The sequence below is a fragment of the Camelus ferus genome, chromosome 3 (assembly GCF_009834535.1).
Source record: "Camelus ferus isolate YT-003-E chromosome 3, BCGSAC_Cfer_1.0, whole genome shotgun sequence".
NCBI classification, from domain to species: domain Eukaryota; kingdom Metazoa; phylum Chordata; class Mammalia; order Artiodactyla; family Camelidae; genus Camelus; species Camelus ferus.
This window is the reverse complement of record NC_045698.1, coordinates 116,170,736-116,184,874: the sequence shown is the minus strand read 5'-3', so window position 1 is coordinate 116,184,874 and position 14,139 is coordinate 116,170,736. Positions and strand designations below refer to the sequence as shown.

Sequence of the window (14,139 nt, the reverse complement as noted above, 5' to 3'; positions counted from 1 at the left end):
TACCTGAGGGGTCCTGTGACAGGCAACAGGGTGGGTGGGGGCAGAGAGGAGGCAGTTGGATGTCAGTCATAGCCAGAGACTGAGATCTGACCCCACCTTCATCCCCCAAAAAACAGGTCACTCTTGATGTGAGGAGGTAGAGGTGGGAGGGGTTTCTGCACCCACATGGGCTGAGGTTCAGAGGGTGGGGCTGCAGGGAGGCTGTGGGATGGCTGGAGTGAGCTTTCTCCTCTGCTCCTCTGTCCTGCATTCCTTCTTTATGGGTTTGCAGATTCCTGCCTGAAAGATGGGGTTGGGGGAGGACTAAGGTCAGAGAAGCCCAGAGTGGGAATGAACCCCAGGGCCACCGCAGGGCTTGCAGGCAAGCCCAGAACCCTGGCAGCCATGCCAGTCTGTCCATCCATTTGGCCACAGCTGAGGCCCATGTGGCCTGTGACCCTGGAAGGGGCTTCCCACTGCTCCCACCCATGCCTAAATTGGGGAGAATGTGCCCAGACCCCTGGCTCCCAGCTCCTCTGGACACATTGGCAGGTGGCAAATGGACAGGTACAGAGAGTAGTTGCCTGAGAGCAAGCAAGGCCGAGGCCTGTGTCAGGGCCCCAAGCCCAGTGTGGTCACTGCCCCCAGCGCGCGAGAATCCGAGACTCCCCACAGTGCTCACAGTCCCCTCTTCTGCTTTCTCTTCCAGCCACTGCTGGCAGCCCCAGGCCGGTGTGAGGGCCCCGGATGTTAGGAGCCACTGCTGTCTCTTTGGTCTCCTGAAGCCCTCTCTTCCTCCTGCCTCCGCTCAGGGACCCCGTGCCCTGGCTCCGGCCCGGCCCAGCTCCGCTCACCACCAGACCCTGGCATATCAGGTCTTGGCCCATGCCTGCCTGCCCAGCCCGTGGAACCCTGGCAGCCCCAGAGCTAGGATGACAGGCCAGGCATCTGCCCCGGGCGCCCTCTCGATCTTCCTTCTACTGCCGCTCCTGCTAATCTGCTGGGGCTCCAGGCACGTGTGGCCATGGGAGCTGGTGCAGCGCAAGTTTTTCGGGTACTTCTTGTCACTTGCTGAGTTCCCTGCTGAAGACTCACACTGCTACTGGATGCTGCACAACTCGAACCCGCACCGCTGCATGCTCTACATGAAGGAGGCCGAGGCAGCACTGCCCACGTCCGCATCTGTCACCTTGACTCCTTCCTTGAGTCCACCAACACCTACCTGGGCAGGGGGAGCTTTCATGAGGTGCTGAGGCTCCGTGACCCCTCAGGGCCACTGGCCTTCCTGTAGGCCAGCAAGCAGTTCCTGCAGATGAAGGGACAGCGGCCGCCCCAGGACGGTCACCTTGGGCCCTGGGGCAGGCCCCCTCCCACACCAGTGACAACTTCTCCGTGGAGCACCTGGTCATGGGCAACTGCAACCCCAGCGACATGCCCGGTGGCCCTGAGAGCTGCCTCACCAGCCTGACCCAGGACCAGGGCGGACATGCACTCCAGGTGAGTGACCAGCGGGGAGAGGCCCAGGGGACAGCTATCTAGGCTGAGGGCAGGGGGGAGAGAGTCTCTGCTTCAGGCCTGCCCTGGCCACCTGTCCCTGCGGGCTACCTCGGGCAGCCAGTTACACCAAGAATAGTTCTCTGCAGGCTCACTGAGAGAATAGGGACTTGTGGTGCTTGCCTGTGGCCCCCAGGGCCGGGCATGGTGCCAGCACACTGGGAGGTGCTTGCTGACTGTTCAGGGAATGGCAGAAGGGACAGAAGGAAGGAGGGAAGGATAGGTCTGGTTTCTCCCTGGATGAGGGAGTTTCTCACTTCTGGCTGGGGGAAAGTCCCTCCACTTTTGCAGGTAGGACTATTCTGATGGGCCAGCAGGCTGCTGAGGCCCGTGGCCAGGGTCTGCAGGGGTCTCCTGGGACATGGGAGGAAAAATGAGGAGAGTGGGCTGTCGAGAAGTGTGGTCAGGAGATGCAGTTTAGGGTTGCCTGTGGTGTGGCTGTGCAAATCCTTATCCAGCAACTAGTTCCCCAGCTCCTGGGAGGTGTTCTGCTCGAGGGACGATGAGCAGTGAAGAGGCACAAGGAAAGTCCTTTGTGCCGTGGAGCTGCCTTCTGGGGCGGGGGAGGGAGGAGGCACTAACAGCCAAATATAAGATGCGCGGGATTGAGGAGGTGGGGTCCCTGGTGTTGGAGCTGCATGTGACCCGGAGTCAGTGGCTCACTTGGTCAGAGGGTCGTGTGCAAGATTCCGGGGGAGGTGCGGACAAGGCCTGTGGACATCAGAGACAGAGGCGGGGGTGCGCGTGTGCTGGGCAGGTCCCAGCAGGGAGGGGCTGGGGCTCGGTTCACCTTTTTAACAGTTTGGTTTCCTTGGTGAGAGGGGCACCTGCACAGGAGGACACGATCAGTGGGCTGGGACACTGGGCAGGGCTCCATGGCGGCAGGGCAGGCGGAGGGCCTTGCAGACACTTGGAGGGGAGACCCTCTTGTAGGACACTGAGGGAGTCAAGGGAGGCTGGGGCCATAGCCAGGGCAGGGGGAGGGTGGCAGGGGCCAGGCTGGGCTTCCATGCTGGCTGGTCATTGTGGGCCAGGTGATGTGGTCCAGGGCTCTTAGCCTCTCCTGAGCTAGTGGGGCTGATGGGTTCCACAGAGTAGCAACTGTAGAGGCCCAGAATAAGCTAAGTGGGGTTACAGAGGAAGCCGGTTATCCTGGACCTGATTCTGTTCATAGCCCCAAGCCGAGGATCAGGAGAGGAGGGAAGAGGTGGCCAGATCCCTGGGAAGGGGGGCAGGTGTGGTGTCCAGGAAACCAACCAAAAAACCCATCTTCCATCAGTGTCTCAGGGTCCCCAGTGCTGGGGTGGGAGAACGGGAGGGCAGATCTTGGGGCTGGGCAACGTGGAGGCCAGCTTCCCCCACCTCCCCGGGCAGCTCCCCCTCCTTCCCCCAGGCTGGCATGCTGGTTGGAGTGGTCCTTGGCACACGCGGAGGACGTGAATGGAGCAGAGTATGGAGGGCTTCTCTGAGGAGCAGAGATGCAGGGCAGTGGCAGGTTTGGGAGGTGAGAGGGTGCAGGAGCTGTCCGTGCTGGCAGCCTGGGCCCCTGCCCAGCTCTGCCTCGGGATCCAGCCAGAAGAGGCAGCGTGGGCCAGTTCCGTGGTGCTCAGACTAACAGTGGGACCACCTTCTGGCCAGCAGAGCCTGCCCCAATGCCCAGGGGGTGGAGCAGTTCAAGTTCTAGAGGATGATCCCCACTGTGGAGTCGCAGGGCTCTAAGGAACCTTGTTTGAGAACCTCATGGGTGGGCTCTTCTGCGCTGTCTTCTGGTCCCAAGAGCAGCTGAAATCTCTGTCCAGAGCCTCAGTCCTAGGGGTGTGGCTGCCTGATGGGGCTTTGCCCTCACCTTCCCCTAAACTCCTTCCCCACTGGCACCTCCCACCTCCTCAGGGTCCAGGCCAGAAACGCCCCCACCAGGCCCCACAGTCCAGCTGGAGCTGAGGTTCTCTCAGCTGTGTCCTGAGCATCTTCCCCCTGCTTCCTTCCTCCCCGAAGGCCTGCCCCGCTGTGCTGCCAGGGCGGGCTCTCCGAGGGGCAGTTCTGATTTGGGGTGCTGTTCTGCTTCTAATGCTCACTGCCCCCTCTTGCCCTCTGTGCAGGACAGCGGGTGGGCCTGGCTCCCCCAACATGCACTGAAGAGAGGAGTGAGCTGGTGCTGATGAGGCCGGCCCACAGGGATGCCGGGAGGGCCTCGACTCGGTCCGGCTCCCATGGGTCCTGGGACAGGGGCAGAATTCAGATCGGTGCTGCCTGTCCTGGGGCAGTGCCAGGCCGTGCAGAGGGCAGGGACTTTGTCCAGCAGACCTGGGCTCGGATCCTGTCTCTGGTGCCCAGGACCTGTGAGCCCCTCCAGGGTGGCTCCTCTGCGGCCCCCACGTGCCCATCCGCAAAGTGGAGCCGCAGCATGTGCCCCCAGGACTGCTGCTGTGGGGACCTAGCGCCCGGCACGGAATGGAGCCCAGTGGTGGTCCCCTCCCACTGTGAGCCCTGCTTTTCCCTCCCGGCCTGCGAGTCCACAGCGTGTTGGAGGTGGCCCTGCTCGCACCTGCCTCCACCACCTTCTCACCCCCAGCACACAATCCGAGCGTCTACTCCGGGCTGTACCTGGTTCCCATACAGGTGGGCTGTGGGGTGTGCTGCCAGGGGCTGAGACGAGGAGGGGAGAGTATGGGCCCAGCCTGGGCCATCTCTGACGGTGCAGGCCCCTCAGAGGAAGGTGCTGGGTTTCGAAATGGCCTTGACCCCGGGTCAGTGGGGATAGGACCATGTGAGGCAGTTGTCACGTTGAGAGTCGGGTGGTGTTGAGGGAGGCAGTGGACTACGATCCGACTTCCTGCTGGGGTTCTCCAGGATATCAGAGAGGGTCTGTCCTGGGGCTGGGGCCCCGGGTGGGGCGCTGGGGGCTGCAGCTGGGGCTGAGGCTCAGGTGAGATTTCTGGTCCCACAGCCATGCAGCTGCGAGGCCGGGCTGGCAGCCTCCCAGGTCTGTGAATGACTGTGGGACCTTGGACCTGGCCTGTGTCCCGAATCATGGGGGTGGGTGGCCATGGCAGGTGGCTCTGCCCACCCCCAAGACTGTCCCCAGACTGGTCCAGAGGCAGGACAAGAGAGCAAGCTTCCCAATGATAGGGGCCCAGTGCAAGTTTGTCCAGTACTGCTCAGAGGGGCAGCATGAGGAGTTGGCAAGTTCCCTCCTCAGAGGACATAAACATTTGCCACTGAAGAGCCCCCACAGGTCCGTCCCTGGTGACGCAGCATCCCCAACTGGCCTTTCTACCCCTGGCGTCCTCTCCTGCCTCATCTCTGGGTAAATCAGCAGGTCCAGCTCTTAACCCTTGTGCTGAGTGCGTGAAGCCTCACTCCCATCTTACAGATGGGGACACTGAGGCTGGGAGGTGAGAGATGGGCCCGAGTCCACACAGCCACGAGAGGGGCAGCCCGAGTCCAGCCGTCCTGGCCCGGTTCGCTCAGAGCTGGAGGCCGCCCATGCCCAGCTCTTGCCGAGCCCACAGACCTGTCAGGACGGACCCCAGGAGGGGATTGCACAGCAGTGACCGACATTATGTTGCCGGCCAGCTGGGCCCAGGCAGCCAGAAGCAAGGAGTCCCTGTGGGCAGGAGGCCAGTGTGTGCATAGTCCGCAGAGCGGTGGTGGCAATGCCAGGAGGCCGGGCCAGCTCTAGGGCGCAGGCTGCAGTCTCTCCCTCCTCTGCCCGCTGGCCTTGCTGCTGTGTGGGGTGGTGTCCGGCCAGGGGCTTTGGGAAGGGTAGGAAAACTGAGGCTTGGCGGCAGAAGGAACTTCCCAGGGTTCACGTGGGGGGTGAGTCCAGGAAGGGCGGTGCTGGCTTCTTGAGGCCAGGACAGCTTTGGTGCGTCCCCGCTCACCTGGGCCGGGAGCTGCCCCCCTCCCCTGGGTGTGAGCGGGCAGCACACAGCCGGCACCCTCTCCTGGAGCAGGGCAGGAGACCCCAGGGGCACGAGATGGGGGTCAGTGTGGGGCGTTCATGTGTGGGTACTCCCGCCTCCTTACTGTGATCTCGTCTGAGCCTCGGTTTCCTCACCATGAAGTGGGGGGAGGGCAACCTTGCCGACCCGGCCAAGGCAGGATGCAGGGGTCAGTCCAGGCAGAAGCCTGGACCCAGTGGCTCCAGGAGACTCTGGATGGGTGGTAAAGGAGGGAGGGAGCTTCCTGGCAGGAGTGCAAGTGGGAGGCTGAAGGGGGCACCTGAGGCGCCCTGTGACGGGGGGCAGGGTGGGTGGGCGCTGCGAGGGTGCAGTTGACTGTCGGTCACAGCCAGAGACCGGGGTCTGTCTCCACCCTCATCCCCCAAAGAACAGGTCACTCTTGATGTGAGGAGGCCAAGATGGGAGGGGTCTCTGCACCCACATGGGCTGAGGTTCGGAGACTGGGGCTGCAGGGAGGCTGTGGGATGGGTGGGATGACTTTTTTTCCTCTGCTCCCCTGTTCTCCATCCCCCTCTCACTGGGTTTGGAGATCCTTCCCTGAAAGATGGGGTTGGGGAGGGGTGAGGTCAGAGAGGCCACAGAGGCCCAGAATGGGAATGACCCCCACGGCCACCGCAGGGCTTCCAGTCAGGCCTAGAGCAGGGGGGCTATGCCAGTTTGTGTCTCCAGATGGGCACAGCCGAGGCCCATGTGGCCTGTGGCCCTGGCCGGGGCTGCCCACTACTCCCACCCAGGCCGAGGTGGGAGAGGTGCCCGGGCCCCTGGCTTCCTGCCCCTCCTGCCCCTCCTGCCCCTCCTGCCCCTGCAGGTGAACACACTGGCAGGTAACAGACAGGTGCATAGAGCAGGTGCTTGAGAGCAAAGCCAGGGCCTGTTTCAAGGCCCCAAGCTCGGGGTGGGCACTGTCCCCAGCATGCTCGAGTCTCGGCCTCCCCACGGGGCTGACAGTCCTCTCTTCTGCTTTCTCTTCCAGCCGCTGCTGGCAGCCCCAGGCCGGCGTCCGGGCCCCGGATGTTAGGAGCCACTGCTGCCCCCTTGGTCGGCTGAAGCCCTCTCTTCCTCCTGCCTCCGCTCAGAGACCTTCGACCTGGCCCACACCTGCCTGTCCAGCCCGCAGAACCCCGGCGGCCCCCCCGGCAAGGATGAGGGGCCAGGCCGCTGCCCCGGGTGCCCTGTGGATTTTCAGTCCGCTGCTGCTGCTACGGGGGAGCCAGCCAAGCGTGGCCTCGGGGGCAGACGTGGGTCCTGGGGCCGGGCCGCGCCCCATGCTGGTGCAGGGCATGTTCTTCAGGGACTTCTTGGCGGCTGCCGAGTTCCCCACCAGTGCCTTGCGGCGCTCCTGGACCCTGTGCGACCTGGACCCGCACCACCACGTGCACTAAATGAAGGTGCACAAGGCAGCCCCACCTGCAGCAGCCCGGCCCACATCCGCGTCTACTAGCTGGACTTCTTCCTGTAACCCACGCACACCTCCCTGGGCCTGGAGAGCTTTGACAAGGTGCCGAGGCTCTGCGACCCCTCGGGGCCCTTGGGCTTCCTGCAGGCCAGCAAGCAGTTCCTGCAGATGAAGGGGCAGCAGCCGCCCCAGGACGATGACCCAGGGCCCCACCCCAGCGACAACTTCTCCGTGGAGCACCTGGTCATGGGCAACTGCAACCCCAGCGACATGCCCGGTGGCCCTGAGAGCTGCCTCACCAGCCTGACCCAGGACCAGGGCGGACATGCACTCCAGGTGAGTGACCAGCGGGGAGAGGCCCAGGGGACAGCTATCTAGGCAGAGGGCAGGGGAAGACGGTCTCCTTTTCAGGCCTGCCCTGGCCTCCCATCCCTTAGGGCTCCCTCGGGGAAGCCAGTTGTACTGTGAGAATAGGGACCTGGGGTGCCTGCCTGAGGCCCCCAGGGCCGGGAGTGGTGCAGCACACTGGGAGGTGCTTGCTGACTGTTCAGGGAAGGGTGGGTCTGGTTTCTCCCTGGATGAGGGAGGTGTCATTTCGGGCTAGGGAAAGGTCTCTCCTCTTTTGCAGGTAGGACTGTTCTGATGGGCCAGCACACTGTTGTGGCCTGTGGCAGGGTCTGCAGGGGCCTCCTGGGACATGGGGACAAAATGAGGAGAGTGGGCTGTCGGAAAGTGTGTTCAGGAGATGCAGTTTGGGGCTGCATGTGGTGTGGCTGTGCAAATCCTTATTCAGCAACTAGTTCCCCAGCTCCCGGGAGGTGTTCTGCTTGAGGGACGATGAGCAGTGAAGAGGCACAAGGAAAGTCCTTTTTGTCTTGCAGCTAACTTCTGGGTTTGGGGAGGGAGGAGGCATTAACACCTGAACACAAGAAGCTGGTGTCAGGTCCCAGGTGAGGGGGTCCCTGGTGTTGGAACTGCGTGCCATCTGGAGTCGGTGTGCCTTATCATGGGGCTGTGGTTAAGATTCTGGAAGAGGTGCAGGCAAGCCTTGTGACCATGAGAGGGAATGGCAGTTGTATGAGTGTGCTGGGGACGTCCCAGCAAGGATGGGCTGGGGCACAGTCCACCTTCTTAGCAGTTTGGTTTCCTTGGTGAGAGGAGTACCTGTGCAGGACCCCGGGCTGGCCTCCGTGGCAGCAGGGCAGGTTGGGAGCCCTGCAGACCCTTGGAGGGGATCCCCCTTTTGCAGGAAGCCCAGGATGTTGAGGGAGGGTGGGAACTTAGCCAGGGCAGGGAGGGCAGCAGGGGCCAGTGTGGGCTGAGTATTCATGCCAGCAGGTCATCATGTGGCCAGGTGACATGGTCCAGGACAGCTTGGCCTCTCCTGAGCCGGTGGCAATGATGGATCCCATAGAATATCATCTGTAGAGGCACAGAATAAGCTACGTGGGGTTGCAAAGGAAGTTGGTTATCCTGGACCTGTTTCTCTTCATGGCCCCCAGGCCAAGGACCCCAGGTTAGATACATGTTGAAGCAGCGAGTTACCAGAGAGGATCTGGATAGGAGCGAAGAGGTGGCCAGAGCCCCGTGACGAGGGTGCAGGTGTGGCATCCAGGAAACATCAGAAAATCCCAGTCTTGCATCCGTGTATCAGGGCCCCAGCGCTGGGGTGGGAGGCCTGGAGGGCAGATCTTTGGGCTGTGCAAGGCGGAGGTCACTGTCCCCTTGGCTGGGGGAGCTCCCCTCCTTCCCGCAGGGTGTTGTGTGCACAAAGGGTGTGTGTGCATGTGCGCAGTGCATGGGGCATGTGTGTGCACATGGTCTCGCCTGCCCCCTTCCAGCACGTCAGTATGTACATGTGTGCATTGCATTCTTCTCTGCATATGTGTGAGCTTGGGAGGTGCTCGCATCCACCGTGTGTGAGTGCGTGTGTGGGCCAATTTCAGCAGTTGTGACAAAGCGCGTGTCGAGGCTGTGTGGCAGGGCTGGGGGCCTTGGGGGAAGACGGCTGGCAGGTCCTGAGGGCTGGGGCTGCCACGATGTAAAGCGGGGAGCTCAGCTGCAGGACAGGACACGGTCACCCAGTCCCAGGGGCAGCTCAGACCCCCATTCGCGTGCCTGGGACTCTGAAGGCCTTGATGCTCTGAGACCTCGGGAGTAAACATCATCTTGGTGGTGGTGACAGCAGCTGCGTCTGAGTGTCTCCTTTGTGCAGGAAGCACCACCTGTCAACCAGTTTACTCCTCCCAGCAGCCCGGGGATGGGTCCTCAGCGAGGCGGCCTCCTGTGCAGGGCCTTTGCACAGGCTGTTCCCTGGGCTGGAACACACTTCCCCACACACCCACAGGGCTCCCTCCCTCAGCTTGTTCCTGCCCTGGCCATCTTGACTCCCTGACCGTGCTGCTTCAAGTGGCAGCAGCCCCAGCCGCACTCTCTCCACACCCTATTTTTCACTTCCCACATGGCGTCACCTGTGAATAGCGGGTAATTCCTGTGCCCTTATTCTCTGTCCTGCCACGATGTAACCCCCAACAAGGCAGAGGAATTTGCCCTGCTTGCTGATGAAACCCAGCATACAGGAGGCCCTGGATTAATACTTAATGTAGTGGAATGAGGCACAGAGAGGTTAAGGCAGCATCCAGGGCTACACAGCTTCTAAGGGGGAGACAGGGCAGAGCCAGCTCTTGTTACCTGGTGGGTTTTGCCTGGGGTGTCTCCTGCACAGCACTCTGCTGGGAGGGTGTGTATATGTGTACACATGTATGTCAGGGTGGGGTGGCTGCAGACCAGAGAGGTCCAGCAGTCATTCAGAATACACACAGCTGAGCCAGGCAGGTGCCTGGCCCAAGATCTTGCTGGCTGAGCATGTGCCAGGGAGCTTCGCCCCTCACGCTGGTTAGGGGAGGCTGGGTCACATGTGTCCCTCCATCCGCAGCCCAGCTGGGAGTCAGCAGGAGGCCCAGGCCAACACTTGGCCCAGTTTTCAGCCCTGCCCTGGCCTGGTCTGTCCAAATGCCACATGGCCACATCACGCATCTTGCTGGCAAGTGTTTCTTGGGCCAGAGCAGCTGTCCCCTCTCCTCCACCTCTGACCCCTCTTGACGGCACCTCTGCAGCAGCCCTCCTGCTCCGCCGGCCCGTCAGCTCCATGTTCCGCTCCTTCTCCTGATAGTCTCTTTGTATTTTGCTGCTTCTGGTGAGATGGGCCAAGTCAGGACCCATGGGGGGAACGGGGGACTGTGTGGGGGAATTCAGAGAGAGGTCCTGTCCCCTTTGGTCCTCATTTGCACATCCATGCAGAGGGCTGAGGAGGAGTCCCCTTGCCCCAGGACAGGCCCTAACTTCAGAGGCTCTGGACCACGCCCTGGATGCCTGGGGAACCAGCCTGGTAGGCAAGAGCAGGGCAGGAATGGACAGGGGCTGACCCATTGCCTCTGCTGCTCCGCCTGCTGGGCTGGGGAGAGCTCTGCCCAGGAAGCAGGAAGGCCTAGCAGAATGCAGGCCTCTCACAGGGCCCTCATCCCGGCCAACTGGGGCCACAGGGGCCAGGGAGGCCACAGCCTCCAGGCTGGGCCGTCAGGGTGGGAAGGAAGCTGGGAGCCCCCTCACCCTCACCATGTGCCCTCTCTCCTGAGTGGCCAAGGCTGCCTGACCACCTTTAATTGACTCCGTTCATCTGGTAATGAGATGGAAATGAGGCATCCAGAAAGTGAGGGCATTGAGCCAGGGAAGAATGGCTGCTTCCTTCTGGGTCTGGAGGGGCAGCCCACCCCCCAGCCTTTCCCACTCCTCTGCTGCCCCCTCATAGCACACCCATCCCAGGAGCCCGGTGGCCACCCAGCAAAGGGGGTCCTGAGAGCCTCTGCCCAGTACTGCGGGCCCCAGGAGTCCTTGCGGACAGTCCCCCATTGTGGATGCGTTCGTCTGAATGATATTTGTCAGGTGTGAGCTGTGAGTGGGACACACGTTAAAGATACAACGATTACATAAAGAGCAGCCACCACTCCGAGTGTCCCTCTGGTGGTAGCGCGGCCAAGATCAGGGGGCAGTCTGTCTTTGGGATCAGGGCTCAGTACGTGATGGGGAGCAGCCACCACTCGCTGAGTGTTCCTCCGCGGTGGGAGTGCGGCCAAGGTCGGGGGGTGGTCTGTGACTGGGATCAGGTCTTGTCTGTGATGGGGGCTAGGCACCCTGTGGCCAGGGTCAGAGGTCAGTCTGTGTTGAAGATCAAGGCTCAGTGTGTGACCAGGGTCATGTCTAGGATTGGGGGCAGTCTTTCCTCTGAGCCGGCGGCCCCCTGCCTGGCCTTTCCTGATCTGACCCCTCCTCTCTGCCCCCTCCTCCCACCACATCCTCATTTGCTGGGTCACCAAGGTAACCATCCCGGAAATAATGGGTGTTTCAGCAGCTGAGGCCTAACCTGAGTCTATCCTGAAAGACTGAGCGCTGCAGCTGTTGCCATGGGAACCAAGGAGCATCCTCTCTCTCCCACCCACTGCCAGTTTCCATGTCACTCTGGCTTCCACTTGGGACCTGGGCTGGGACAGCAAAGGGGGATGGGCAGGATGTGCCCACCCTGGCCCTGCTTCCAGTCCTGTCTCCTGGACCCCAGGCCTCGGTCCCTTTGTCTCAGCATGATGGGATGGGATGGCTGAGCAGGGGAGACCACTGAGGTATAGAGTGCCAGGCGGGGGACCCTGTGGTCAGTTTTGGCAAGCAGCCTTAGTTTGGGGGCCAGCGAGTGGAGCACTTGGAATCTGATCCTGCGTTTGATCCCAGCTCCTCTCCTTGTCAGCCTGGTGGATAACTTGGCCTCTGTCTGCATGTGCCAAATGGGTGTGGTCATGGGGCTGTTGAGGTCACCCGAGCGAAGTGGAAGCAATGAAGGCCCCCTTTCTGGGCAGCCTCGGCTGTCATACCTTTAGAGCCGCTCTACTGCCCTGTCCCAAGGGCATGGAGGCAGTTCTGGGGCTCCCGGCCTTCCCCCTGGCCCTGGTATTCTCCCCTTCTCCTGCGCCCTGGCCCCCAGGGTGCTGCCACGACATTCCCAGTTCAAAGTGAAGTCCTATTTGTGCAGTATCCTTGAGACCCTGGCTTCACCTGTCTTCTGAGACTTGGGCCTCCACACTGTCTCCAGGGCAGACCCTCCTGGCTGTCTGGACCACCCCTCTGAGCCTCAGTTGTCTCTGCTGTAGGTGGAGTGAACATTTGGTTCCTGGGTGGACTGAGACTCAAGGCTTCTGTGTACTGAGGTGACCAGCACAGAGCAGGCGCAGGGTGGAGTCAGGACTGCCTTGCTCAGGTTGCTCCCCAGAGAGCCAACCTTGAGGGGAGCAACCTTTGAAGAGCGTGGGGCCCAGTCCCACTCAGCCCTCTCCTCAACGTGGGAATCAGGGTATTGATTCCTGTGGGCAGGCTCGCGTCTTCCTAGCTGAACGATGAAAGAGAGAAGCCTCCTTTGTGGGATTACAAGGCATCATGCCCAGACCCAGGACGGGGCTCAGAACCAGGGCCCTCGGCCCCCCCATAGTCAGGGTCCATGCAGAGCTCAGCCCTGCTCCTGTCCTATGGCCCTCCCTGGCAAGTCCTTCCTGGGCCTCTGCTGCACAGCTAGGAGCTCAGGGGTCAAGCACGATGCACGCCCACCAGAGTAAGGTTGGAGCCACTCCTCCTACCCGTCCCTTGTCTGGCAGAGGGGCTCTGCCTCTGGGTTCAGGGGAAAGTGGGACCTGTGGGAGGGTGGGCTCTGTGAGAGGAGAGAAGATTCTGCAAGGGCATGGGGGGTGTGGAGTTCTCGGTTGCCACCTCACTCAGCAGGGAGAAGGAGCCCCGCCTTCCAAATTGGGGGAGTTAGTGGTGTCCCTTCCTAGTGACCAGTTCATTCATCAGACCACCTTGATGGTCAGTTCCCAGCACAGGCATGGGGACCGCTGGGAGGGGACTCTGCACCTGTGCAGCAGACCTCTCCAGAGGAGAGCACCTGGACACTGCAGCTGCTGGCCATCAAAGTGGGTTCCCTGGGATCAACTCTGATCCCAGCAGCGTGCCCACACCTGTCATCTCCCACCATTTCAGGCATCAGTCCGTCCTCAGGTGATGGGTGGAGGCCGGGATGGGATGTACTTGATGGGCCCATGACGGTGGGTGGCGGGGCCACCATGTGAACCTGGCCCTTTGGCTTCAGAGCCCACCCTCTGGGATCTGTGCCATCCTCATTCTCACCCCAGGAGGTGGGTCTGCTCCCCAGGGCCACAGAGAAGCCAGGCTCCAAGTGGCATCAGGGACCCTCTTGCCAGGCCAGGTGTGACCTGCCCTCAGGCAGCCCGGCTCCCCTGCTCCAGTCCCAGTGGAGTAGGTGGCATGGGGCAGTGGCCGAGGTGTAGCTTGAGTCCTAGAGCTGGGCCTTGGCAGTGCCGTCTCCTTGGTTCCTGGTACGTGGGTGCCATGTCAGCACATGCAGGGTGCCTGGCCCAGCCTGAACCTGGCCCACAGTAGGTGCTTGGTGAGGCTGCGTGCCCTTGTTGAGTTCACCCTAACCCTGCTTTGCTGGTAGGGCAGAGGCCTCAGGGCAATTCTGAGAATAGGATAATGGCACCAGGGTCCCTTGAAGAGGGAGTGATCTGGGAACCTTAAGTGTGGCCTTCGGAGAGAAAGCCTGGGTGAAGCAGCCTCTTCCCGAGCCCATCAGCATGGCCTGGAGTGCTGGCCCCAGATGTGAGGCCTCTCCACTCCTCACTCCTCAGTGGCTCCCCAGTGTTTAGAGGCTGTCCCTCATCGTGTCCCTCGTGGCACTGGGGCTACTAAGGGGCTCAGGTCTTTGGGGGCATGAAGTCATGACTACTGAGGGGAGAGGGCCAGGATAGAGAAGACCCAGGAGAGGGCTGAAGGAGGGTGGCCGGAGGGGCCTGGAGGCCCTCAGCAGCCAGTCTGCTGGGTGTCGGGGAGGCTCGGCCTGGTGCTCAGCCAGCAGCTGTGAGACCTTGATCACTCGTACTGTCCCTGGGGGGCGTGGGAGAACGAGCACACAGGTCATGGCTGGGGCAGGAGCGGGAAGAGGAGGAGACTGATGCTCAGAGGAAACTGGACCGAGGACCACAGGGAGGGGGCAGCAGGGTGCGAGGACCTGTGCCCAGGAAACAGAGCCCGAGCACCATCCTCAACCCCATCTCCCCATCACCCTGTTGTGTAAGGCAGCACTGGGATGGGTGGGGTGTCTTTCCTTCTTTCATTCATTCACTCTTTAGA

At 61.8% G+C, this 14,139-nt stretch overlaps 1 pseudogene; it reads left to right on the top strand.

Moving 5' to 3' along the window:
• Window positions 1-14,139, top strand: part of LOC106730392 — an 87,455-nt pseudogene that overhangs the window by 12,628 nt on the left and 60,688 nt on the right.